At 47.4% G+C, this 24,313-nt stretch overlaps 1 protein-coding gene across 3 annotated transcripts in view; it reads left to right on the top strand.

The window, feature by feature from the left end:
* The first annotated feature begins 3,716 nt into the window (after positions 1-3,716).
* LOC146839168 (uncharacterized) overlaps positions 3,717-24,313 on the top strand; it is a 48,107-nt gene continuing 27,510 nt past the window's right edge. Inside the window, exon 1 of one of the 3 annotated variants that reach the window (XM_085603164.1) lies at positions 3,717-3,941. The gene's annotated coding sequence lies outside the window, so the exon portion shown is untranslated. The remainder of the gene's footprint in view (positions 3,942-24,313) is intronic. The other 2 variants (XM_085603162.1, XM_085603163.1) reach the window with 2 other exon arrangements.

Here is a 24,313-nt window from a genome sequence, read left to right on the forward strand (position 1 = left end):
AGTGCAATCGGTATACAGTTGCTTCGGCACCTGTTATTTTCATGTTGTACGAGGGTGGCCACCTTTTTCCGATTAGCACGCAGTTCTAGTTTTAGTATGATTTAATAGTGGTAATCAATTACATCATTTGAAAATTCAGTAGTGCGCTGACTTCCATAGACTGCCAGACAAGATTACCCCCACCCGTAAAATCATGAGACCACCATGAGCCAGACCAGATTACACCCCACCCGTAGGGTCATGAGACCACCATGAGCCAGACCAGATTATCCCCCTTCTGTAGGATCATGAGACCACCATGAGCCAGACCGGACTACCACCCCGCCCGTAGGATTATGAGACCACCATGAGCAAGACCAGATTACCCCCTCCCGTAGGATCATTAGACCACCATGAACAGGACCAGATTACCCTCCCACCCGTAAAATCATGAGACCAGCATGAGCCACACCTGATTACCCTCCCACCCGTAAAATCATGAGACCACCATGAGCCAGACCTGATTACTCTCCCATCCGTAGGATCATGAGACCACCGTGAGCCAGAGCAGATTGCCCTAATCCCCACCTGTAGTATCATGAGACCACCATAGCGTTTGAGCGAGAAGCAACAGCTAAGACGCTGACATTCGCAGCATCAAAAGTCCACAGTGACGGGTCGAGGAGATGTGGTCATGGAGTGACTCGCGCATATTCTCTTCCTCTAACATTCTCTTTTTTGTGTTTTCTTTCCTTGCATTTTTCTCCTTCCTGCCTGTTTTTCTTCTTCCCCCCACCCCACCCGATGGCCCTAAATTCTTTCATATGTCAACCAAGGGGGAAGATGTTGATTAGAGCTTAATTTCAGCCGGTGGTCACAGGTGGGGCCCATCAGCACTCTCTTTTTGGGGGCCGGCACTTATTTGTCCTCATCAGACTTTGACCCATAACGAGGGAGTGAAAAACACACAAGGGGGAAGAAAAAGGAAGAGAAAGATGAAAAAAGTGATAAAGGGAGAAAGAAGGGATCTACAGGAGTGAGATAAAGGAGCCAAGAGTGTCTTGGGGTGGATTAAAGAGCCACGAGGTGGAATCGAGAGTGAGATAAAGGAGCTGGGAGTGGCTGGTGGTGGGTTAAAGAGCCACGAGGTGGAATCAAGAGTAAGATAAAGGAGCCGAGAGTGGCTGGGGGTGGATTAAAGAGCTATAAGGTGGAATCAAGAGTGAGATAAAGGAGCCGAGAGTATCTGGGGGTGGATTAAAGAGCCATGAGGTGGAATCAAGACTGCTTAGCCTTGGTATTAAGCACCTGACATTCAATAGCGCTGGCCGTGGGCTTCTGAGCACAACTTTGGGCTGGGCTCTCATTCTTTTACAAATTAAGCACTGGACGTAGTAGTGTACAGCGCAGGACAGCAGGACCCTGCAGCACCAGAGTGTTGTCCTTCCCCAGACACATGGACATTACTTCTGCTGAGGGGGGTACAGAAAGGAAGGGGATTATTAGGACAAGAAGAAGTGACACCCCCGCTCGAGTGGTAGTGATATAGGACTTTGTGGTATCAGCTGCTCCTGCCTCCGCGTGAACAGCAGTGACCCTGGCAAAAATGCTCTCTTCAGCTTCTTGTGCAATCTCTCTCTTTCCAAACACCCATCCACCCATCCACCCATCCATCCATCCATCCATGCATCCATCTACCCATCCATCCATCCCTCCATCTACCCATCCAGCCACCCATCCATCCATCCATCCATCCACCCATCAGTCCACCCACCCATCCACACATCCATCCACCCACCTATCCATCCACCCACCTATCCATCCACCCAACCATCCATCCATTCATCCACCCATCCATCCACCCACCTATCCATCCACCTATCCATCAATCCATCCACCCACCCATCCATCCACCATCCATCCATTCATCTACCCGTCCATCCATCCATCCATCCATCCATCCATCCATCCATCCATCCATCCATCCATCCATCCATCCATCCACCCACCCACCCATCCATCCATCCATCCATCCATCCATCCATCCCCCCATCCACCCATCCAACCTACACATCCATCCACCCACCCACCCACCCACCCATCCATCCATCCACCCACCTATCCATCCACCCACCCATCCATCTACCCACCCATCTATCTACCCATCTGTCCACCCACACTTTCATCAACCAACCCACCCATCCATCCATCCACTCACCCATACATCTACCCATCCATCCATCTACCCATCCATCCACCCACACATTCATCCACCCACCCATCTATCCATCCATTCAACCATCCACCCACTCATCCATCCACCATCCAGTCATCTACCCATCCATCCATCCATCCATGCACCCACCTATCCATCCACCCACCCATCCACCCACTGATCCACCCATCCATCCACCCACATATCCTTCCACACATCCACCCACCCATCTATGCATCCATCCTTCCATCCATCCATCCACCCATCCATCCACCCACCCACCCATCCATCCACCCATCCATCCATCTCCATTTCTTTCCTCCCTCTCTGACCGCGCTCTCTCCACCTCTACTCCCTCTTTTTCTCCCTCTCCCTCCTCCCAGAGTCGTTTTAAGGCCTTGGCAAAGTGGGCTCTGGCCCCGGGCCCCAGCCTTTCAGGGGCCCCTGATAGACCTGGCTCTGTTCTCCACACAGCCCTGCCCTGATGACCTTGAATGGTTTTTAAACACAGTTTGTTTTCATATATTTTTATTACAGGTGGGTGGCAGGGATTGTGCGCAGTGACGTCAGTGGGCTGCTAATTGGCCACACTTTAGAGTCTGGAGCAGTCTGATTGGATCATTAATTCGCAACTGGTTTGAGCAGGGGCCCCAAAATGTTCGGTCCAGGGCCCCAAAATCCTTAAGATGTCCCAGCCTTGCCGCTCCTCTCTTTCCATCCATCTAACTCCTCTCCCTCACCCCCACAAGGAGAAACAGAGGGGCCCCTCCCACAAGGAGAAGCAGAAGGGCCCCTCCCACAAGGAGGGGCAGAGCCCCCTCCACGAGGAGATGCAGAGCCCCCCCCCCCCACAAACAGAAGCAGAGGGGCCCCTCCCACAAACAGAAGCAGAGGAGCCCATCCCCCCCACAAGGAGAAGCAGAGGGGCCCCTCCCACAAGAAGAAGCAGGGGGGGCCTCCTAACCTAATACAGGGGTCCCCAGGGGCAGGCAGCAGCAGTCCCCCCAGGGAGGGGTTTATTCTGTATTTATTTCAGGATGTTTATAAAGCGTGAACGAGGCCGGAGGGAGTCGAGGCGCCTCGTATTAAATATTTATTATCACAAGTTGTGCACAAGAAGAGATACACACAGTATAACACCCCTAGAGGGACAGACATCAGTAGTGGGGTACAGTGGGGTGCAGTGTCAGCTGCACAAGACACGATCATCACCACAAGTCAGAATTACCCCAGATCTGCCCCCTCCAAGAGAGGACACTTCCGGGTTAAAGGTCACTCTTTGGGGACGGATCATTGAGAGGGGAGGGGGGGGGGCAGCAGCATCACCGGAACCAGGTACCGGGGATGAAAGATGCGAAATGGATCAGGACATTTCCCTTATTCTGAGGGATGAACACGTGCCTCGTGTGTAGCGCCTCGTGTCTGGTGTGTGGTATTAAAGCGCCTCGGTCCGAGCCACAGTCCTGCCCCCGGCGCCACTGGGCAGGTCCAGGGGAGCAGTGTCTCTCTTCGGGGCCTGTGCATAGCGCCCCGAGGCTCAGGGCGGAGTCAGAGGCGCTGTATGGGGTGGAATGAACACTGGGCTCCTCTGTCCTTAATGAGAATCCTTCACCGAGAGCTCCTGAGAGAAGCACCGAGAGGCCTGTACAGGGGTGCCGAGGAGGTGAGGCCTGTCCAGGGGTGCAGAGGAGGTGAGGCCTGTCCAGGGGTGCAGAGGAGGAGAGGCCTGTCCAGGGGTGCAGAGGAGGTGAGGCCTGTCCAGGGGTGCAGAGGAGGAGAGGCCTGTCCAGGGGGAGCAGAGGAGGTGATGCCTGTCCAGGGGTGCAGTGGAGGTGAGGCCTGTCCAGGGGTGCAGAGGAGGAGAGGCCTGTCCAGGGGTGCAGTGGAGGAGAGGCTTGTCCAGGGGGAGCAGATGAGGTGATGTCTGTCCAGGGGTGCAGAGGAGGTGATGCCTGTCCAGGGGTGCAGAGGAGGAGAGGCCTGTCCAGGGGTGCAGAGGAGGAGAGGCCTGTCCAGGGGTAGGAGAGGAGGTGAGGCCTGTCCAGGGGTGCAGAGGAGGCGAGGCCTGTCCAGGGGTGCAGTGGAGGTGAGGCCTGTCCAGGGGGAGCAGAGGAGGTGAGGCCTGTCCAGGGGGAGCAGAGGAGGTGAGGCCTGTCCAGGGGTGCAGTGGAGGAGAGGCCTGTCCAGGGGTGCAGAGGAGGTAAGGTCTGTCCAGGGGGTGCAGAGGAGGAGAGGCCTGTCCTGGGGTGCAGAGGAGGTAAGGTCTGTCCAGGGGTGCAGAGGAGGAGAGGCCTGTCCAGAGGGAGCAGAGGAGGTGATGCCTGTCCAGGGGTGCAGAGGAGGTGAGGCCTGTCCAGGGGTGCCGAGGAGGAGAGGCCTGTCCAGGGGTGTAGAGGAGGAGAGGCCTGCCCCGGGCTGCAGAGGAGTTGAGGCCTCTCCAGGGGGAGCAGAGGAGGTGATGCCTGTCCAGGGGTGCAGAGGAGGAGAGGCCTGTCCAGGGGTGCAGAGGAGGAGAGGCTTGTCCAGGGGGAGCAGATGAGGTGATGTCTGTCCAGGGGTGCAGAGGAGGTGATGCCTGTCCAGGGGTGCAGTGGAGGTGAGGCCTGTCCAGGGGGAGCAGAGGAGGTAAGGTCTGTCCAGGGGTACAGAGGAGGAGAGGCCTGTCCAGGGGTGCAGAGGTGAGGCCTGTCCAGGGGTGCAGAGGAGGTGATGCCTGTCCAGGGGTACAGAGGAGGAGAGGCCTGTCCAGGGGTGCAGAGGTGAGGCCTGTCCAGGGGTGCAGAGGAGGTGATGCCTGTCCAGGGGTGCAGAGGAGGTAAGGTCTGTCCAGGGGTAGGAGAGGAGGAGAGGCCTGTCCAGGGGTGTAGAGGAGGAGAGGCCTGCCCCGGGCTGCAGAGGAGTTGAGGCCTGTCCAGGGGGAGCAGAGGAGGTGATGCCTGTCCAGGGGTGCAGAGGAGGAGAGGCCTGTCCAGGGGTGCAGAGGAGGAGAGGCCTGTCCAGGGGGAGCAGATGAAGTGATGTCTGTCCAGGGGGTGCAGAGGAGGTAAGGTCTGTCCAGGGGTGCAGAGGAGGAGAGGCCTGTCCAGAGGGAGCAGAGGAGGTGATGCCTGTCCAGGGGTGCAGAGGAGGTGAGGCCTGTCCAGGGGTGCCGAGGAGGAGAGGCCTGTCCAGGGGTGTAGAGGAGGAGAGGCCTGCCCCGGGCTGCAGAGGAGTTGAGGCCTCTCCAGGGGGAGCAGAGGAGGTGATGCCTGTCCAGGGGTGCAGAGGAGGAGAGGCCTGTCCAGGGGTGCAGAGGAGGAGAGGCTTGTCCAGGGGGAGCAGATGAGGTGATGTCTGTCCAGGGGTGCAGAGGAGGTGATGCCTGTCCAGGGGTGCAGTGGAGGTGAGGCCTGTCCAGGGGGAGCAGAGGAGGTAAGGTCTGTCCAGGGGTACAGAGGAGGAGAGGCCTGTCCAGGGGTGCAGAGGTGAGGCCTGTCCAGGGGTGCAGAGGAGGTGATGCCTGTCCAGGGGTACAGAGGAGGAGAGGCCTGTCCAGGGGTGCAGAGGTGAGGCCTGTCCAGGGGTGCAGAGGAGGTGATGCCTGTCCAGGGGTGCAGAGGAGGTAAGGTCTGTCCAGGGGTAGGAGAGGAGGAGAGGCCTGTCCAGGGGTGTAGAGGAGGAGAGGCCTGCCCCGGGCTGCAGAGGAGTTGAGGCCTGTCCAGGGGGAGCAGAGGAGGTGATGCCTGTCCAGGGGTGCAGAGGAGGAGAGGCCTGTCCAGGGGTGCAGAGGAGGAGAGGCCTGTCCAGGGGGAGCAGATGAAGTGATGTCTGTCCAGGGGGAGCAGAGGAGGTGCGGTCTGTCCAGGGGTTCAGAGGAGGTGATGCCTTCCATTCGTCCCTGCTTCATCTAGGAGGGACCTGGCTCTAGACCTGATTCTATCGAGAATGGATTTCTGCATCTCTTTATACGTAGTCATATCTGAATATCTCCTTCATAGATTGCTTCTGCTATAAAAACATCAGCTGGACTAAAGGAGGTTAAAAAAATCAACTTAGAGATCCAACAAACTGGTCAAATTGCACCGGCTTCCTGTCCTCAAAAGATGTCAATTTAAAGCACTTCATGTCATAAATGCTTTACAGCCAGGGCCTTCATTCAGATATGGCTTCGCTCTTTGCCTGGTATCAGCTGGCCGAGGGGTGAGATCCCACCGTGCTTTGCTGCGTAAAGTCTCTAAGTTAAGGAAAATCAGAATAGTTGGCTGCTCTCTGCCTGTGGTGACTGCGGGTACCTGGAATGGAATGCCCTCCCACCTGCCCAGAGCGCCCAAGAAAACATGAGGTCTTTCAGGAAACAAAACCTTTCTGTTCGTGTTCAGGGGATGTGTGATTTTGATACGTATGTGCTCATATTAGCGCCAGGACACTTCTGTCCCGAACTAGCTGTGCAGCGCTATATAAATTTGCTCTCCCATCCCGTCATAAGCTATCGATCTCTGAGCAACGGATCGTTGCAGCAATGGACGCCCTAGTAGGAGGAAAGGCACCGGGATCTGAAGGTCTGGTGAAGAGGTGTTCAAAGCTTAGAAACAAATACCGGCCGCACATCTGCTAGAGGTGTGTGCCGAGGCATTGGAGGGAGGTGTGTCGCTGCCGTCTATAAGTGACGCAATCATATCGATGCCCCCCAAGCATGGAAAAGACCCTGCTAAGTGTACCTCTTATCGTCCTCTGTCACTGCTTCACTGTGATTGTAAATTCCTGCCTGAGGTGATGCGACTCGGCTATCCCTCCTACTAGAGAAAATAGTCTCCCCGGTACAGTCGGGATTTGTCCCACACAAATCCACAGCGTTTAAAAATACATGAGGTACAAAATGGACCCTAACTTACAAACATGAGTACCCTAACGCACAGTATGTACAATTCTGTTACATATACTAATCCTAGACTTAACAAGCCTGAGCCCTGGTGAAAAGGAATTAGTTCATCAGAGTTTCTCTTCGTAATTGGATCCAGTCAAAACCCAGCGTCGACGCGTTTCGGTGGATTTTAATCCATACACTCCACCTTCTTCAGGACAGTACTAATTTGGTATTTATCTCCCACAATCAAATTGACAAATTCATGAAGTATCTAAAAAGATGATAAACACATTTTTAATAATGACATTTTTAGAATAATAGAAAAAACAAAGAAAAAAAACTTTCTTAAAAACATTAACATCAGATGTGCCTTCATGTCTCATCTCTACTTGGTGGCATTCAGCACATCCCTTCTCAAGGTGCCTTCACCCCATGCCGTGTGCACTCTTAGATATTTACAAGACACCCCCAGATTTGGGCACATCCCTCCATTATGGGATCACAGCTCCAGTGTTCTGTGCTCCTCCTCCAGTCACTGTATATCAGAAAGCACAGAATTCTCTGCAGTAATGATGCTCTCGCTCTCGCTCGCCCTCTAACACTACCTTAAATTAGCGATGCTCGTGTATTTATTCCGTTTCTGGCGCTTCCTCTTAATATGTGGAGGTTCCTTTACCATCCAGAGAAATGTTCAGTGCCGTTTATGGGCTCACCCTTCTGGGGGCCCTGTCCGAGGAGAGGGAAACATCCATATGGGTAAATGCCACTTTTATTCTCTGTGCCCTTATCCTCTAATATAATAAGGTTTCTAATCCTTACCTCGTCAAACATCAAAAACCAGATGTTAATCTGTGTATTCCAACCCCGGGGGGAGGGGTTCTGAGGCACTTATTTACCTCCAGACCATTGGGTATCTCTGTTTCTATTTTTAGGGTATTTCCTTTCCTTTCTTTAAACGTTATATTCCTACCCTGGAAAGAAAGGGAACATTTCATAGTCGGAGCTCGCAGGCTATTAATCAATATCATGTAGTTAATAACATTTAATTCTCAATTTTTTTTATGCTGATCCCCGGGTATATACCCTTGTATCCCTGCCATCGAAAGCACAGCAGAATCCTCATTGAGTCTACAGAAGTAAAGTATAATCCCATGCTTATATCTCACTAAGATTTCTCAAATTTACGAGCTAAATTCCAACATTGAGAGTAATATTCCAAAGTTATATGTTTAAGCGACCCGCGCTGGTTTATCGTTTGATGACTGATTACGCATTCTGACCCATAAATTGAGTCTCTCAAAGCCACCCTATCGCAAAGCTGGGAGAATCCACATCTACCAAACATCCGACCCCTGCTCTCACCTGCTTTCGGCTCTGGGCTAGTTTCTTCTTTCCACCATCCGAAAAAGGGAACTACGCGTTCACTGGCCGCATTCTAAATAACCACGACCTAGGATCTCCTCGCTTTCCCCTTCCGGTTTTCTGAGCCTAAGATTTAGAAACCCGAGCGGTCTCGCCTTCTTGGAGTGCCTACCTCTCAACTGGATTCACATATTATTACAGTATGGTTGGTTAAATAACAACCTGAAAAAGTGTCTAAAACGACACAAACCAATAAAATATTCTTTTGAAATATAAGGATAAGGGAACAGGGCCCAGATCTGATCCCTACCGTCCTTACTATCAAGATCTTACCATCTTTAACCGCCTCCTTATATTACCCAAAATCACCTGTTATTACAGAAGGCATGGCGACATGACGACCTGTGATGATATCTAAAATAACACACCTAAAGTAAAATACTCTTTTGAAATATAAGGATAATGGGACAGGAGGTCAAACCCTAAACTCCCCACAATAATCCAATCCCAATCTTCACTGCTATTAAGGCCGCGTCTTATTGTATCAAAGTTAATGATATACCACTGCTTTCTCATCTTTCTCCTTGTTTCCATATTACCCCCTCTCCTCTTGCCTCGGGTTTTCTCTAGGAGGAACCATTTCAGGTGCATCGGTCCATGGCTGTTCTCCTTATAGTGATTCACTGTAGGAGAGTAGGATCTGCTTCTTATGGGTACCCCCCCTTTTTGCTCATGTTTCACTGTTTTTCAACCTTAGTCTGGCTGTGGCCCTGCTAATCAGGACCCCAGCCTAGCTGCTTCCTCTCTAAAATGGATTCCATGTACATTAGGTACATCTCAGATTGGATTCTGGAGTGCCCTTATAAGTCCCTAGTATATGGTATACTATGTACCCAGGGCATAGGTACCCCAGAGGCCTACCAGGGGCGGTAGCATGTATTGTGCCACCCCTGGGAAGCCTTCCAAAATGACACCACAGGTCTGCTACTGCAGCCTGGGTAAGGTGGTGCATACACCCCTAACTAAGATATAGGTTACCTATATCTACCTTTAATCACTGACACATATAAACCTATGTCTTGAGAGTAAACATAAAGGCACTTCTGATGTTAATGTTTTCAAGAAAGTTTGTTTATAATGTAATGTGCAGCCAAATATGCTTTTTTTTTATAGAAAATTATACTTTTTTTCATCACAATGGAAGTAAATGTGGCTCACTCAGAGTAAGCATCTCTACAGGGATACACTACAGGCACTACAGGGGTCTGTAACTAATGGAAACATTGAAGTAACCATGGTTAAAGCTCGGGTGCAAGCTCGCTTCCGAGGATTCTGTGATCCAGATAGCAGTACGTATCAAAGGACTATTAGTTTGCTATGTGAGGATAGCAATGTTCGATAAATTGTCCCACTCTGTCAGATTCCCTCATGCTTTTGAATTACCAGATGTGGTGTGCACTCGACATTGCCAAGCACTGATTTGCCAGTGAATGGGGCACGCGGCGAGCTGTCGTGCACACCGGCAATGCTGCCTTTTCCCTTCCATTTATCCAACAACAACTATGCCAAAACTGACTACTCCTTTATAATTTAATTCATTTGTGGCCTTTTTAACCAATAAAGATGGTCACCATTTAATTTCAATTTGTTTGGTATTTAAAAGTCATCCTCTTAAATGTTGTAGACAAAGAAACAGATACAAAAATTGGATCAAACACAGTAATATTACTTTACGCACCCACCAACAAAAAATCAAATCACTACAGTGGATACAAAAAGGAAATCACCAACACAATTGGCAAATCATGTAAAACCAGAATAATATTACAAAAAATACAATGAACAATGGCAGTTCTTATTTTTTTTATTTTTATTTTTGCTAACTATAACAGCCTCTGTCAAAACCAGACCTCTACGAGTACATACTCACAGGCAATAGGGTCAAACAACCTACTTCTGTCACGCGATCACCAGTAGAACAATCTACAAACAAATGGATGAATTAAACAAGGACTATAACATGTCCGTACAAGCTTCCGGTAGAGAGAGCGGTGTGCATACCGTGACATAAGCGACTTAGAAAGCATTGAAACCCAAGTCGGGAAGGGCTTCGACTTTTGCCACTTATTTAAAGCAATTTGCGCGGTCACACCTAAAATGCAGAGAGTGTGGAATGGTATAAACCAACCACTAAGAAGACCCAACCAGCGACAGACAAATGATTTTTTTTTAAAAGGCTCAAATACCACGCTATTGAAACTAAACGCATAGGCAGGTACAATGAGTACTGGGGCTGCCACACTCGCAATAGTTCTCCACGCGGAACAGAACAACACTTACTTTAATTGTGTTCTTTGTAGCCCTGCACAGCATCTTGTTGCAGTGCACTCGCTGCTCGAAGGAAGTCAGCGGCCTGAAGTCTGAATATGGACTCCGCCTATCTATACAGCCAGCCTCATCCTTTGTGGTGCACCATTGAATTCTGGGACATGTGGTCTCTCAATCCCCAAGTGCATTTACTGAGAGAATCTCAAAGTTTCAGCTCCAAACACAGGAGGCGCAGTTTAGAAATGATGGAATTTCACGTGTAGGGATGACACATCATGAAGAAGTTGGGAAACATGAATTAGGCAGGATAATTATATCACGGACAAATTATTTAATTCTGACATTTCATTGAGTCCATTCGACACAGTGTCGAAATGTAATATAAGATAGGCCTCTTTCCGGTTCAGTTTTTGATCAATGTCACCTCCCCGGGGGTCGATTTTAATGGTTGTCAAAACTGTCCAGCGTAAATCCGCTTCTGTATGGTGATTATCTATCCGATGGTTGATTAATGAAGCAGACAGAACTTCACGCCTTATGCGTGTCTTATGTTGGATGATCCTTTGCCGAGTCTCCTGGTTGGTCTCACCGATGTACAGTTTTTCACAAGGACATTGAATCACATATGCAAATATTTTTGTTTAACAGTTTGAGAAATTCTTATGTAGCCATTTAACGTCGTTGTGCTGAAACAATGTTCCTTCTATTGTTTGGGGGCAACAGACACATGTGCCACATTTGAAATGTCCCTCCAATGGAGATAAATTCCAAAGCGTGTGCAGATTGCTCCTTGTGGGCCCTGAAGGTATTACAGCATGGCTGGCTGGCTTCCAATTGTACATTCTTTTTTCAATGCAAACAATGGCTACTCAAATAGTTTTTCCATTTTGTTAATCAAATGCCAGTTTTGTCTGATAATCTTTTTGAACTGGTAAGTGTAGGAAACGAGCTCTATATATACTACACCAAAATGAGGTATAGTGTGTATAGAGTCCAGGTGACCCCAGAGGTAGGCAGAGGTTAAAGTTAGATAGAACCTTACTCTCTATTTGTGGTAGAGTGGGCGAGCAGTAAGGCAGTATCAGAGGACAGTGTTAAGCATTTGATGTGCACACTCAGCAAATGAATTCACACACTCATGAACTGAACTCTAGGCCAATTGTTTTTGTATAAAAATATACTGTTTTATTTTAGAACCAAGCAAGCCTGGCGTAGGTAAGGATTAAATACTTTACAGTAATAAGTTGCTGAATGTCGAACAGTTTCAAAGAGCAATAGGAATTGTACTTTGTTTGATTTATAGGGGATGCAGTAGGTTGCAACAGTTAGCAAATACAGTACATTGAAATGAATAGGCTTTTTCAGTAAATTACAGGTAAGTTACTTTTTACGTTACTTTTCTAACTCAGTGCTGGATACCTAGATTCAGCACTGGGACATTTCCTGCAAACAGGTAAGTAACTACATTTTGGTTATTCGTGCGATTTTTAAAGAATATTTATAGACTTAAAAACTCCACACTTAGAAACTTTTAGGGAGAAAAATTGTCAATGTTACTGTTGCAAAGTCACCCTGTGCCCTGGACACCCCCCAATGTTTTGCTGACTGATACTGGTGGTAACTGACTCTGACTGATCCTGGGCTCTGCCTAACCATGCCCAGGGCCAGTGCTCAGCTGAAAGAGACACTTTAGAATACAGTTAAAACACCTACATACACTAGGGTACTCAATCATATGGTGGGGTAGCCCTGTGATTGACATGACCTACCCTATAGGCCCCTAGTATATAATAGGGCAGGGGGATGACAACTTTCTAGAAGTCCCCAGTACCCTGGGGCATGACAGTTTAGAGGCCAGCAGCTTTTTCTGCACTCGCATGTGTGCACTGCTGAAGCCTGAGGTCAGTTTAAAAACAGCTCTGGGTGTCAGGACTGCTTTTAAAAACAAATTTGTGCTCCAACTCGCCTTTGGTGTTTAGGGGAACTTAAAAATGGATAACCAACAATGTTTTGGCATCTTAGGGACCCCCAGGGTCTCTCCTAGGTATCCCAGGGGTGAGGGGTCAGGTATTAATAAGGTACACCCTTATAAAATGAGTTCTTATATGCCTGGGTAAAGTGAAATTTAACATATCACTCCCCACATTGTGGTAAAATGCTGCTCAAATTCGACTTTGATGCAAGGAGCACTGTGGAGGGAGAATCTGCAATATTTCTACAGATTCAGAACCCCTAAAGCCTCCCCATGTTGCACATGGGATGGGGTTTCTGTAGATATAAGACAAGTACTTATAAAATATGTTTTTGCAAGTCCTGGTACTGTAAAAATTGCCCAAGTCATTTTTCCCATTGCAAATCCCCTGCTACATAGGTTAACATGATAGGAAGTTATTGATTAATAACTCTTGATAAGAGAGGGATAGAAATGCCATTCAAAGACTTCCCAGAATGGTATTAATAAATCCAACAATATCATATTGTTGAATTTCCCTTAAAGTGTACATACAAGAAGTTATAAGACTTTCTTGTTTGTAAGTCCAAATTCAGCCTTCCAGTGGTCTGCCCTGATTGGTCAGAGTTAAGTGGATTAGCCAGGCTGCCTTGAAAAGGTGATACAGAGCCCCTGGGGTTAACCGGCTCTGCTGGCAGGGCAGTGTGCTGTTCCATAGGAATGCCAGAGCAGGGGGAGGAGTCGTAAACTATGTTCTTCAAAGAGGAGAGTAGAGACCATTGTCATTTACAGCTCTGAACTTCCCACCTTAGACAGATGGTAGGATTATGGAAGGTATGAGCAGATGCAGGGGGGAGAGTCTAAGTAAATTAGCCATCCTAGGGGTGTGTTTAGCCAGCTTTATCTCCTTGCTGGAAAATCAGCCATTATGGATTTGGAAGATTTGATGCACTCTGGGACAACATAATGCCACACTCTACAGGATGTGGTCATATCTTGGAGGAGTTACCCTGCTCCCATTGGTCAGAAGTGACATCCTGCTTGACCCAAAGAACTTGGAATACGTATCTGAGAGGGGCAGAACCCTCCAGATCTGCTGCTTGAAACTTACTGAAGCAAGAAGTGCCCTGTTGAGAAGCGTTGAGATTTCTAAGGCCTGACCTCTGAAGACTGCACCATCTGAAACTACAGCCCTGTGGATTATCTTGCTGAAAAAGAACCAAAGAGTGGACTCCTTGAAAGCTACAGGTTAAAAGAGCTCATCTGGAACATCACCAACTAAATCTACACCTTGGAGAACCATCAGTGGATTTGTAAGGGTTTTGTACCAGTGGATTGTGGGAGCTGAAGTCCTCAACTTTCAGGACCATCTTGGAGCTTCAAAACCCTTGGAGTGAGTTTGAGACACTTTGGGATCCCTTGAGGAGCTTCAGGAAAAAGTTCAAGAAGTTTGGAGAACTTTGGACCAACTTTGAAAAAAAGCTCCATAGAGGGACCGCCTCAACCAACCAGGTTAAGTCAAACTTAAGACAAAATCCTAACTTTACTACTACTAAATGCCTTCTGTGAATACCAAAAGTAGTAAGTTTAGGATTTTGTCTTAAATTAGTTCTGTGAATCGGCCCCAGAGTGTCTTTTGCACCATTAAGGCGATAAAGAATACGTTGACCTCATACTTGAGTTGGATCGGTTTATCCTGTTAGAGTCCTGTCCTTCGTCGTCGTTTTCTAGTGAGCGGCCTAGGCTCTAGAGGGTCATACCGGCTCTCCCCCTCCTTTTGCTTCGACAGTGTTTGCCTTTAGAGATGCTGATATGGAGCGCGGAGACCTGCAGTTAAGCAGCTCTGAACGAGTGAATGAAATCCATGCTGGTGGTTTGTGCTGGGAACGTGCCTTTCATGTTTATTTCAACAGTCCTGCCGCCTTTGAGGTGAATACATTGTCAGATCAGGGGACAGAGGCACAGAAAGAGTAGGATTCGCCTAGTACTAAACAGTTTAAGTCCGATGAACGCAGAACTACTTTTTCCAAAGGTTATTACTTGGCCACGTTATATTCTGGTGAATAGTCCATGAGAGTGGGCGCTGTGTACCCCCCCAGAGGCAATGTCTATGTGGAAATCAAACTCTTGTGTCATCGGTAGGCTAAGGATAAGATTTATTCACCACTCACCCAACGGCACCAGGAACGTAACTGCCGGGAACACTCCTGGCAACGCATCAACAACACTCCTGGCAACGCATCAACAACACTCCTGGCAACGCATCAACAACACTCCTGGCTACGCATCAACAACACTCCTGGCAATGCATCAACAACACTCCTGGCAACGCATCAACAACACTCCTGGCAACGCATCAACAACACTCCTGGCAATGCATCAACAACACTCCTGGCAACGCATCAACAACACTCCTGGCAACGCATCAACAACACTCCTGGCAACGAACAACAACACTCCTGGCAACGCATCAACAACACTCCTGGCAACGCATCAACAACACTCCTGGCTACGCATCAACAACACTCCTGGCTACGCATCAACAACACTCCTGGCAATGCATCAACAACACTCCTGGCAACGCATCAACAACACTCCTGGCAACGCATCAACAACACTCCTGGCAATGCATCAACAACACTCCTGGCAATGCATCAACAACACTCCTGGCAACGCATCAACAACACTCCTGGCAACGCATCAACAACACTCCTGGCAATGCATCAACAACACTCCTGGCAACGCATCAACAACACTCCTGGCAACGCATCAACAACACTCCTGGCAACGAACAACAACACTCCTGGCAACGCATCAACAACACTCCTGGCAACGCATCAACAACACTCCTGGCTACGCATCAACAACACTCCTGGCTACGCATCAACAACACTCCTGGCAATGCATCAACAACACTCCTGGCAACGCATCAACAACACTCCTGGCAACGCATCAACAACACTCCTGGCAATGCATCAACAACACTCCTGGCAATGCATCAACAACACTCCTGGCAACGCATCAACAACACTCCTGGCAACGCATCAGCAGCACTCCTGGCAACGCATCAACAACACTCCTGGCAATGCATCAACAACATTGCAGGAGCCGCAGGAAGGAATCTGTAGTTAAAGATGCATCACCACAGTCCAGGAGCCGCAGGAAGGAATCTGTAGTTAAAGATGCATCCCCACAGTCCAGGAGCCGCAGGAAGGAATCTGTAGTTAAAGACGCATCACCACAGTCCAGGAGCCGCAGGAAGGAATCTGTAGTTAAAGATGCATCACCACAGTCCAGGAGCCGCAGGAAGGAATCTGTAGTTAAAGATGCATCCCCACAGTCCAGGAGCCGCAGAAAGGAATCTGTAGTTAAAGATGCATCACCACAGTCTAGGAGCCGGAGGAATGAATCATTAGTTAAAGACGCATCACCACAGTCCAGGAGCCGCAGGAAAGGAATCTGTAGTTAAAGACACAGCACCACAGTCTGGGCCCATTTTTAAAAACACAGTTTTACTTACAACTTTAGGATGGTTGTTTATACCTCCGATCTTGGACATAAATGGGGGAGAGGCATACATTTACTGAGTGATTCCGGAAGCGCACTATTTCACAAATTGGTAGGTCAGGGTTAAACACAGAGTCTCCTAGTTGCACAGTTTCCTAGTGCTGTAAGCCACACGTGGGATGGCAGAGATTGTGAGGGAGAGGCCGAGGGACTACAATCCCAGGATAATGACCAGTATAGTGGCCCTGTCGAGAAGTAACATTTGGTGTCTATTTACAGCATCTTTAGGTAAAGTGGTAAAGCCAGGATTAGATGTTATGTGTCCCCTCAGCCCCTCCTTGGATGTTTGGTCTGTGTGTAAAGGCGCTTTCGTGTACTGGATTCATGTGAGGTACAGAGCCCATTTCAGGTGTCTCCCTTGTATCTACGTAGCCTCTAAAGTTGTGTGCTGTTCCATAACGTTAGTGACAATCTGCATTCTCTCCTCTCACTGCATGCCCCGCCGCTGCTTTTTAGAGTCACTCCTCGTATTGAAATTCTTTGTAAAGCAGATGACCCTTGTAGGGAAGATTATAATCTCTCTGAAGCCACTTGGTACGTAATATCCCATACCTGGCGTAAAAAAACAAAAAAACTTACTCTGCATGATTTACTTCTTGGTAATACGTCCTTGAAATATTGCTCATTTTGCCCATGCTTCAGTCCATATGAAACTAGTCTTTGCCCTCCCACCCTCTTGTCCACACAGTACCCTGGATTCCGCCAGCTATTACATGCTCACCTCTCAAGAGAACCTACAGACAGAATAGAACTTTTCCTGCTGGTGGGCACTGAACACTTTCTGTTAGTAACGCCACTGGGTGCAATCCCATTGGTGCCTGGCCTGTGTTATTGCATTGTTTGCATCAGATTCACCCAGTACCTAGCATATGTTATTGCATTGGTTGTATCAATCCTAGTACTTGGCCTTTGTTATTGCATTGTTTGCATCAACCCTAGTGCCTGGCCTGTGTTATTGCATTATTTTGGCAGATTCCCCGAGTACCTGCTCTGTGTTATTGCATGGTTTTGTCAGATTCTCCTAGTGCCTGGCCAGTGTTATTGCATTGTTTGTATCAATCCTAGTACTTGGCCTTTGTTATTGCATTGTTTGCATCAACCCTAGTGCCTGGCCTGTGTTATTGCCTTATTTTGGCAGATTCCCCTAGTACCTGCTCTGTGTTATTGCATGGTTTTGTCAGATTCTCTTAGTGCCTGGTCTGTGTTATTGCATTGTTTGCATCAGATTATTTTAGTACCTGGCCTGTGTTATTGCATTGTTTGCACAGATTCTCCTAGTACCTGGCCTGTGTTATTGCATTGTTTTGTCAGATTCTCCTAGTGCCTGGTCTGTGTTATTGCATTGTCTGCATCAGATTATCCTAGTGCCTGGCCTCTGTTATTGCATTGTTTGTGTCAGTTTCTCCTAGTGCCTGACCTGTGTTATTGAATTGTTTGCATCAGATTCACCTAGTGCCTGTCCTGTGTGATTGCATTGTTTGCATCAATCCTAGTGCCTGACCTGTGTTATTGCATTGTTTGTGTCAGATTCTCATAGTGCCTGGCCTGTGTTATTGCATTGTTTGCATCAGATTCTCATAGTGCCTGGCCTGTGTTATTGCATTGTTTGCATCAGATTCTCCTAGTGCCTGGCCTGTGTTTTTACATTGTTTGCATTAGATTCTGGTAGTGCCTGGACTCTGTTATTGATTTGTTTGCATCAATCCTAGTGCCTGGCCTGTGTGATTGCATTGTTTACATCAGATTCTTCTGGTGCCTGGCCTGTGTAATTGTATTATTTTCGTCAGATTCTCCTAGTCCCTGGCTCGTGTTATTGCATTGTTTGCGTCAGATTCTCCTAGTGCCTGGCCCATGTTATTGCATTGTGTCCACCAGATTCTCCTTGCACATAGATTGTGTTATTGCATTGTGTCCACCAGATTCTCCTAGTGCCTGGTCTGTGTTATTGCATTGTTTGCATCAATCCTAGTGCCTGGCCTATGTTATTGCATTCTTTACATAAGATTCTCCTAGTGCCTGGACTGTGTTATTGCATTGTGTCCACCAGACCCTCCTAGTGCCGAGCCCGTGTGATTGCATTGTGTCCACCAGATTCTCCTACTGCCTGGCCTGTGTTATTGCATTGTTTGCTTAAATCCCAATACCTGGCCTGTGTTATTGCATTGTTTGCATCAGATTCTCCTAGTACCTGGCCTGTGTTATTACATTGTTTGCATAAGATTCTCCTTGTGCTTGGCCTGTGTTATTGCATTGTTTGCATAAGATTCTCCTTGTGCCTGGCCAGTGTTATTGCATTGTTTACGTCAATCCTAGTGCCTGGCCTCTGTTATTGCATTGTTTGCATCATATTCTCCTCGTGGTTGGCCTGTGTTATTGCATTGTTTGCATCAACCCTAGTGCCTGGCCTCTGTTATTGCATTGTTTGCATCACATTCTTATAGTGGTTGGGCCATTTTATTCCATTGTTTGCATCAGATTCTCTAGGTGCCTGGCTTGTGTTATTGCATTGTTTGGCATCTAGTGCCTGGCCTGTGTTATTGCATTGTTTGCGTCTGATTCTCCCAGTGCCTGACCTGTGCTATTGCATTGTTTGCATCAGATTCTTCTAGTGCCAGGCCAGAGTTATTGCATTGTTTGCTTAAGATTCTCCTAGTGCCTGGCCCATGTTATTGCATTATGTCCACCAGATTCTCCTAGTATCTAGATTGTGTTATTGCATTGTGTCCACCAGATTCTCCTAGTGCCTGTCCTGTGTTATTGCATTGTTTGTGTCAGATTCTCCTAGTGCCTGGTCCATGTTATTGCATTGTGTCCACCAGATTCTCCTAGTGCCTGGCCCATGTTATTGCATTGTGTCCACCAGATTCTCCTAGTGCCTGGCCCATGTTATTGCATTGTGTCCACCAGATTCTCCTAGTGCCTGGCCCATGTTATTGCATTGTGTCCACCAGATTCTCCTAGTATCTAGATTGTGTTATTGCATTGTGTCCACCAGATTCCCCTAGTGCCTGGCCTGTTTTATTGCATTGTTTGCATCAATCCTTGTGCCTGACCTGTGTTATTGCATTGTTTGTGTCAGATTCTCCTAGTGCCTGGCTTGTGTTATTGCGTCCACCAGACTCTCCTAGTGCCTAGTTTGTGTTATTGCATTGTGTCCACCAGATTCTTCTAGTGACTTGACTGTGTTATTGCATTGTTTGCTTCAATCCCAGTACCTGGCCTGTGTTATTGCATTGTTTGCATAATATTCTCCTTGTGCCTGGCCTGTGTTATTGCATTGTTTGTGTCAATCCTAGTACCTGGCCTGTATTATTGCATTGTTTGCATAATATTCTCCTTGTGCCTGGCCTGTGTTATTGCATTGTTTGTGTCAATCCTAGTACCTGGCCTGTGTTATTGCATCTGCTTCTCATAATGGTTGTCCCATATTATTGCATTGTGAGCGTCAGATTCTCATGGTGCCTGGCCCGTGTTATTGCATTGTTTGCATCAGAGTGTCCTAGTGCCTCACCCGTGTCATTGCATTATTTGCTTCAACCCTAGTGCCTGGGCCATCTTATTGCATTGTTTGCATCAAATTCTCCTAGTGCCTGGCCCGTGTTATTGCACTGTTTGCATCAGATTCTCCTAGTACCTGGTCTGTGTTATTGCATTGTTTGCATCAGATTCTCATAGTGCTTGGCCCGTGTTATTGCATTGTTTGCATCAGATTCTTCTAGTGCCTGGCCCGTGTTATTGCACTGTTTGCATCAGATTCTCCTAGTACCTGGTCTGTGTTATTGCATTGTTTGCATCAGATTCTCACAGTGTTTGGCCCGTGTTATTGCATTGTTTGCATCAGATTCTCTTTGTGCCTGGCCTTTATTATTGCATTGTTTGTATCAAATTCTTATAGTGGTTGGCCCGTTTTATTCCATTGTTTGCATCAGATTCGTCTAGTGCCTGGCCTGTGTTATTGCATTGTTTGCATCAGATTCTCCTAGTGCCTGGCCCATGTTATTGCATTGTGTCCACCAGATTCTCCTAGTATCTAGTTTGTGTTATTGCATTGTGTCCACTAAATTCTCCTAGTGCCTGGCCCATGTTATTGCATTGTGTCCACCAGATTCTCCTTGTGCGTGGTCTGTGTTATTGCATTGTTTGCATCAATCCTAGTGCCTGGGCTATGTTATTGCATTCTTTACATAAGATTCTCCTAGTGCCTGGACTGTGTTATTGCATTGTGTCCACCAGACCCTCCTACTGCCTGGCCTGTGTTATTACATTGTTTGCATAAGATTCTCCTTGTGCCTGGCCTGTGTTTTTGCATTGTTTGCAGCAACCCTAGTGCCTGGCCTCTGTTATTGCATTGTTTGCATCAGATACTCCTTGTGCCTGGCCTGTGTTATTGCATTGTTTGCATCAGATTCTTATAGTGTTTGGCCCGTTTTATTCCATTGTTTGCACCAGATTCTCTTGGTGCCTGGCCCGTGTTATTGCATTGTTTGCGTCTAGTGCCTGGCCTGTGTTATTGCATTGTTTGCTTCAGATTCTCCTAGTGCCTGGCCTGTGCTATTGCATTGTTTGTTTCAGATTCTCCTAGTGCCTGGCCCGTGTTATTGCATTGTTTGCATCAGATTCTCTTGGTGTCTGGCCTGTGTTATTGCTTTGTTTGCATCAGATTCTTTAAGTGCCTGGCCTGTGTTATTGCATTGTTTGCAGCAGATTCTCATAGTGGTTGACCTGTGTTATTGCATCGTTTGCATCAGATTCTCTTGGTGTCTGGCCCGTGTTATTGCATTGTTTGCGTCTAGTGCCCGGCCTGTGTTATTGCATTGTTTCCATCGATCCTACTGCCTGGCCTTTATTATTGCATTGTTTGTATCAGATTCTTATAGTGGTTGGCCCGTTTTATTGCATTGTTTGCATCAGATTCTTTTGGTGCCTGGCCCGTGTTATTGCATTGTTTGCGTCTAGTGCCTGGCCTGTGTTATTGCTTTGTTTGTGTCAGATTCTCCCAGTGCCTGGCCTGTGTTATTGCATTGTTTGCATCAGATTCTCCTAGTGCCTGGCCCATGTTATTGCATTGTGTCCACCAGATTCTCCTAGTACATAGTTTGTGTTATTGCATTGTGTCCACCAGAATCTCCTAGTGCCTGGCCCATGTTATTGCATTGTGTCCACCAGATTCTCCTAGTACATAGTTTGTGTTATTGCATTGTGTTCACCAGATTCTCCTTGTGCCTGGACTGTGTTATTGCATTGTTTGCATCATATTCTCCTCGTGCTTTGCCTGTGTTATTGCATTGTTTGCATCATATTCTCATAGTGGTTGGGCCGTTTTATTCCATTGTTTGCATCAGATTCCCTAGGTGCCTGGCTCGTGTTATTGCATTGTTTGGCATCTAGTGCCCGGCCTGTGTTATTGCATTGTTTGCGTCTGATTCTCCCAGTGCCTGACCTGTGCTATTGCATTGTTTGCGGCAGATTCTCCTAGTGACTGGCCTGTGCTATTGCATTGTTTGCATCAGATTCTTCTAGTTCCTGGCCAGAGTTATTGCATTGTTTGCTTAAGATTCTCCTAGTGCCTGGCCCGTGTTATTGCATTGTTTGCATCGGATTCTCATAGTGGTTGACCTGTTTTATTGCATCGTTTGCATCAGATTCTCTTGCTGCCTGGCCCGTGTTATTGTATCGTTTGCGTCTAGTGCCTGGCCTGTGTTATTGCTTTGTTTGCGTCAGATTCTCCTAGTGCCTGGTCTGTGTTATTGCATTGTTTGCATCAGATTCTCCTAGTATCTAGTTTGTGTTATTGCATTGTGTCCACCAGATTCTCCTAGTGCCTGGCCAATGTTATTGCATTGTTTGCATCAGATTCTTACGGTGCCCGGCCTGTGTTATTGCATTGTTTGCATCAGATTCTTACGGTGCCCGGCCTGTGTTATTGCATTGTTTGCATCAATCCTAGTGCCTGGCCTGTGTTATTGCATTGTGTGTGTCAGATTCTCCTGGTGCCTGGTCCATGTTATTGCATTGTGTCCACCAGGTTCTCCTAGTGCCTAGCCTGTGTTATTGCATTGTTTGCATCAATCCTAGTGCCTGGCCTGTGTTATTGCATTGTGTGTGTCAGATTCTCCTGGTGCCTGGTCCATGTTATTGCATTGTGTCCACCAGATTCTCCAAGTGCCTGGCCCATGTTATTGCATTGTGTCCACCAGATTCTCCTAGTGCGTGGTCTGTGTTATTGCATTGTTTGCATCAATCCTAGTGCCTGGCCTATGTTATTGCATTCTTTACATAAGATTCTCCTAGTGCCTGGACTGTGTTATTGCATTGTGTCCACCAGACCCTCCTAGTGCCTAGCCTGTGTGATTGCATTTTGTCCACCAGATTCTCCTACTGCCTGGCCTGTGTTATTGCATTGTTTGCGTCTAGTGCCTGGCCTGTGTTATTACATTGTTTGCATAAGATTCTCCTTGTACCTGGCCTGTGTTATTACATTGTTTGCATCAGATTCTCCTCGTGCTTGGCTTGTGTTATTGCATTGTTTGCATAAGATTCTCCTAGTGCCAGGCCCGTGTTATTGCATTGTTTGTGTCAATCCTAGTACCTGGCCTGTGTTATTGCATTGTTGGCATCAGATTCTCCTTGTATTTGGCCTGTGTTATTGCATTGTTTGCAACAACCCTAGTGCCTGGCCTGTGTTATTGCATTGTTTGCATCAGATTCTTATAGTGTTTGGCCCGTTTAATTCCATTGTTTGCATCAGATTCTCTTGGTGCCTGGCCCGTGTTATTGCATTGTTTGCGTCTAGTGCCTGGCCTGTGTTATTGCATTGTTTGCTTCAGATTCTCCTAGTGCCTGGCCTGTGCTATTGCATTGTTTGCATCAGTTTTTTCTAGTGCCTGGCCTGTTTTATTGCATTGTTTGCATCAATCCTAGTGCCTGTCCTCTGTTATTGCATGATTTCATAAGATTATTTTAGTTCCTGACCTGTGTTTTTCCATTGTTTGCATCAGATTCTTCTAGTGCCTGGCCCGTGTTATTGCATTGTTTGCATCAGATTCTCTTGGTGTCTGGCCTGTGTTATTGCATTGTTTGCATCAGATTCTCTTGGTGTCTGGCCTGTGTTATTGCATTGTTTGCAGCAGATTCTCATAGTGGTTGACCTGTTTTATTGCATTGTTTGCATCAGATTCTCTTGCTGCCTGGCCCGTGTTATTGTATCGTTTGCGTCTAGTGCCCGGCCTGTGTTATTGCATTGTTTCCATCGATCCTACTGCCTGGCCTTTATTATTGCATTGTTTGTATCAGATTCTTATAGTGGTTGGCCCGTTTTATTGCATTGTTTGCATCAGATTCTCTTGGTGCCTGGCCCGTGTTATTGCATTGTTTGCGTCTAGTGCCTGGCCTGTGTTATTGCTTTGTTTGCGTCAGATTCTCCCAGTGCCTGGCCTGTGCTATTGCATTGTTTGCATTAGATTCTCCTAGTGCCTGGCCTGTGTTATTGCATTGTGTCCACCAGATTCTCCTAGTGCCTGGCCCATGTTATTGCATTGTGTCCACCAGATTCTCCTAGTGCCTGGTCTGTGTTATTGCATTGTTTGCATCAATCCTAGTGCCTGGCCTGTGTTATTGCATTCTTTACATAAGATTCTCCTAGTGCCTGGCCCGTGTTATTGCATTGTGTCCACCAGACCCTCCTAGTGCCGAGCCTGTGTTATTGCATTGTCTGCTTAAATCCCAATACCTGGCTTGTGTTATTACATTGTTTGCGAAAGATTCTCCTAGTGCCTGGCCTGTGTTATTGCATTGTTTACGTCAATCCTAGTGCCTGGCCTATGATATTGCATCGTTTGCATAAGATTCTCCTAGGGCCTGGCGTGTGTTATTGCATTGTTTGCGTCAATCCTAGTACCTGGCCTGTGTTATTGCATTGTTTGCGTCAACCCTAGTACCTGGCCTCTGTTATTGCATTGTTTGCATCAGATTCTCCTCGTGCCAGGCCTGTGTTATTCCATTGTTTGCATCAGATTCTCCTCGTGCCAGGCCTGTGTTATTGCATTGTTTGCATCAGATTCTCTTGGTG

The sequence above is a fragment of the Triturus cristatus genome, chromosome 4_2, assembly GCF_964204655.1.
Source record: "Triturus cristatus chromosome 4_2, aTriCri1.1, whole genome shotgun sequence".
Lineage (NCBI taxonomy): Eukaryota > Metazoa > Chordata > Amphibia > Caudata > Salamandridae > Triturus > Triturus cristatus.